The following is a 4,979-nucleotide window of genomic DNA, read 5'->3' on the forward strand; positions in this document are numbered from 1 at the left end:
TAAAATCATAATTAACTGATGCTCTTGTATTTTACCAAAAAAAAAAAAAAAACAAAAAAAAGAACAAGAACTTTTCAGTACCCCTCGTACAGTGACGTTAGTAAACTGTTGAGTCATGCGAGAAACCATTATGGCAATGTTGAAAATGGTTATTATACTGCTAAACATTCTGAAGACACCTACGTAATACATCAGTGGATTTGCGTGTCGTTGGAAGCAGCATAGCCGCCTTATTCCAACCTCTTATTTTTACAAACTATGTATATAAGTTTATTCAATTTGTTCTATAGAAATATTTAGCCCTTTCTCTAATTCTTCTCTCCCATTTTCTCTCGCGTGAATCATCTCTGCTACATCATCATCATCATTATTATTATTATTATTATTATTTACTATCTAGCCACACCCCACTCCACATAACTCAACTCGTCTGCATCTTCTTTCTCTGTTATCCCATTCTATGTCGATCAATCTCTGCTATTTGATTATTGTTTCGAATTAATGTCATATTACTGTCACGCCTGCAATCTTACAATATGCTGGTAGAGTTATTATTTCCTACATGTGGATTTTGGTTGCCCACTACTTAACTTAAAAACGTGAGATTAAGCATCGAGTATTCATCAGAATATTTCTGTATGCTTGAGAGTTTACATTTTATTTCCCCAAAATTTGAGGAACTTCTTCTATTATACGTAGCTACGCCTAAGCATAAGCGGTGGTGTGGCTGCACGATAAGGATATTGTTTCCCGGAAAAACGTCTTCTCCAATAGAATCGGGTTGACCAAAGCCTTGTGAGGGCATTAAGTTGACAGAAACTGAAACCCGTCGTGTGTGTATGTATATATGTATGAATGTATATATATGTATATATATATATATATATATATATATATATATATATATATATACTGGAATATATATATGAATTTAAAAGCATAATAAATGCACAAACGAGAAACAGACACAGAAGGTCGCCAACACACCTCATCAGTTATTGGTCAGCGGATCAAATACAATTTCACGCCTTAACGATAATAGTAAATCCCCATCTGGCGGCGCAGACAGCGAAAACGCCGCTAGGAATTGGTGAGTCAAAAAACAAGACACAAACCAGGCAAGAAATGAATGAACAACTTTGCGATATAGAAAGTCAGCATACAAATGTAGAATAAATATAAGTCAAGACGAGACATTTACTGGACGGACGAGAGACAGGAACGAAAGCAAACGGGACGCCTGTGGGCATACAAAGAAATTGAAACAAATAAGCAAGCAAAATAAGTCCTTAGGGCCAGACAGGATATGAAATAGTCAAAGCCGGGAGAATATCCTAAAGGATTAGAAGAGAGACAACGAAAGGTGAACAGAGTGTGAGACGAGAGAAAATGAGACTACTTGTTCGGGCTACCGGTGTTACAAGGAAGGAAATAAGATGACCACGCCCGCACGACCAAACGCCATCGCGCGCACACGCACACACGCACACACACACATATATATACGTTTGTATTTGTCTATGTTGCATGTATGTATGTATGTATGTATTGCTTGAGATCTATTCAGTTTCTTTTCAGCAAAATTCCAGCGTATTTCTAACTGGCAAATCTTGTTTGAGAGATTTGTGAATATGTCAGTGTAGGTACATGTGGCCTGTGTTCTTTATATGTGTATGCGTGTGCATGTGTGTTCGGCGCGTGCGTGCGTGCGTGTGTGTGTGTGTGTGTGTGTGCGCGCGCAGTTATGTATATATGAGCGAATGTACTCGCATTCATGTCTAAGTGTAGATATATTTCTTTAAAAAACGAGCGTGTCTTTTTTTTTCATCATATTTACTTTCGTATGAATGTGTGTATGTAAAAATGTATATATACTCTTTTACTTGTTTCAGTTATTTGACTGCGGCCATGCTGGAGCACCGTCTTTAGTCGAGCAAATCGACCCCAGGACTTATTCTTTGTAAGCCTAGTACTTATTCTGTCGGTCTCTTTTTGCCGAACCGCTAAGTTACGGGGACGTAGACACACCAGCATCGGTTGTCAAGCGATGTTGGAGGGACAAACACAGACACACAAACACACGTATATATATAGATATACATATATTCGACGGGCTTCTTTCAGTTTCCGTCTACCAAATCCACTCACAAGGCTTTGGTCGGCCCAAGGCTATAGAAGACACTTGCCCAAAGTGCCACGCAATGGGACTGAAACTGGAACCATGTGATTGGTAAGCAAGCTACTTACCACACAGCCACTCCTGCGCCTATGTATGTATACATGTACGTATGAAATTATGGCGTGTGTATATCTATGATGGTTTGTATACTTTCCGTCTAGGAGATTCAGGTGAAGAATATATGAAATGTGTAACTTTTTTCACTGACTCACTAATTGATTGGATTCTGTGGATCTCTGGTATTGTACAGTTACTTACTATTCACTAGGTAATAATAATTGCTACTAATTTATTACAGTTATAGTATCCGAACGTTGTGTGCTTCTGCATGACTATGAACGGCTTTCTGCAAACTAATTCATTAATCTAGACTGGTTCCATGTGGCTTTTTAGGTTCAAGATATAATTTCCAACTGCTGCGTCAGACACGACAACTGGAAGAATATAATGTGGTTAGTAACAGGTAAATAGGTGTTTCTTTCACAAGTTGTGCATTCTGATGATTCACTGATTCTTGCTACAAAGATACTCATTGTTCTGCCAAACTGATTTCTTAATAAAATATTGACATTTTCTCTATTACCCGCTGTTCTCTTTATTTCGTATCACCATTTTCTATATTGTTGTTCTCATATTGTTCTCATTATTTTGGTACGATCTATGTGAATCTTTTCAAACTCATTGCATTTCTCATAAACATCAAATCTCCATTTAACCCTTCTTTAAACCCTCTCCTTCTAGTTGTTGAGATCGAACATTCATGCGCTTGAATTATTCCTCAACGAAGACTTTATACGCCTATTTGTTTCATGAGATGGTTGCATACAATTGGTTAGTTCTCCATTAAAAAATCTGTTTAGAAATGTTGAAATCATTTCAAGTCAACCATATTAACTCGATGACCTACCGATTTGATTGTACTTGCTTCGATGCTTACTAACTAAATATTTCCGACACAATAAGATCTGCTGCACGGTTTACACGTACTTAGTATTTGGAGTACACAGCGTAAACAAATCAGGTAAAAAAACATGTCTTAAGAACGTTCAGATGTCAATTGTATAGTGGCCATGTTTCGAATGGATGGAAAAGCTCGATACAAATAAACAATTGGTGGTGGTCGGGAGAATTAGTTGAACAACATTTGAAGCATTTGTTTACTTTTCAAACACTGACCAGGTAGAATTAATCTTTCGTTTATCCGGTGTGGACAAAATATTTACTAAACTAAAAGTAGTGGAGTCGATAGTATACACAAACGCATTGAAAAGACTGCCACAGAATCACCACACTTCTATGAGGGAAGTCAGTAAAGGAATAAAGGAAAGAATTATAATTATACATTAACATGTTAGATGATAAGCTTTGGAATACTAAGGACCGGACTTTTCAAAATGAATCCAGGATATTTTACTGTATCTAAATACACCATTGTGATAAATAGTTTAACAAATATGTAAAATGCTTTACAGATTTTAAACTATTTAACAGGGCATATATATTGTGACTGTTGGAATTTCAGTATGATACCAACTTTCGAAAAATAATGTTGGAGCGAAATGGCTACATAGCATCCCAAGTTTACACTGGCACTCTGTCGGTTAGGCCGACAAAATTTCCAGTCGATCCGATCAAGGAAACAGCCTGCACGTGAAATTAACGTACAAGTGGCTGAATGGTCCACAGACACGCGTACCCTTAACATAGTTCTCAGGAAGATTCAGCATGACACAGAATATGACACGGCTAGACCTTTGAATTACAGGTACAACTCATTTTTGCCAGTTGAGTGGACAACGTGGACGACGAGAATTAAAGTGCTTTGTGGAAGGACCAACGGGCCACCAGGGATCGAACTCACGACCTTACGATCGGGAGCCAAATGTTCGAACCACTAAGCCTGTGCTTTTAAGTTTATATCTTACGCTTGCAGGCCTAGTATATGACGAATGTTGTAATATGGTCGCTTCGCAATCCTAATATCCCGGTTTCGTTTCCACTATCGAAATTTTAATGACATTTCTTTATCTATAACATCGGACCTATGCCATACAATGGTAAGTGCGTAGACGGAAACTGTATAGATCCTTGTTACACTTTGTTACGCTAATTATGACTGAGAATTACATTAAAGTTACATATATCCCTGGATTATATTCAGGAGTTTTGGTTGTTTGTTCGGTGGAAACCTGACCGAGATCCATATATTAACGATAAAAATTTTCAGCTTTGGCGATACATGCGCACGGAAGTGTATAAACAAACACGAACGTGCGCGCGCACAGACACACAAATACATCACATACGTCCCTGCACCCACCTACATGCACACAGACGTACACAGATACACATACAAGTATACATGTATGTATAAATAATACAGAATGGGACAAGGACGCAAATATATATATATGTATATATGCATGCATACTAATAGACACGCTCGCGCGCGCACACACTCACAGATATTGCGCGCACACGCGACTATTACGCATACACGCGACTATTGCGCACACACGCGACTATTGCGCACACACACATACACACACATACACCCCCAGCACACACGAACACACACACACACACACACACACATACACACACACACATATATATCAAATAAATTCTACTTGCCAAGGACTGTTACAGAATATTTCTCTTCGAGATATTTAGAAATATTAATGTTTCTCTATCTATCTATCTATCTATCTATCTATCTATCTATCTATCTATCTATCTATCTATCTATCTGTCTATCTATCTATCTATCTCTCTCTATCTATGTATATATATATATATA

Source organism: Octopus bimaculoides, chromosome 8 (genome assembly GCF_001194135.2).
Source record: "Octopus bimaculoides isolate UCB-OBI-ISO-001 chromosome 8, ASM119413v2, whole genome shotgun sequence".
Taxonomy (NCBI): Eukaryota; Metazoa; Mollusca; class Cephalopoda; order Octopoda; family Octopodidae; genus Octopus; species Octopus bimaculoides.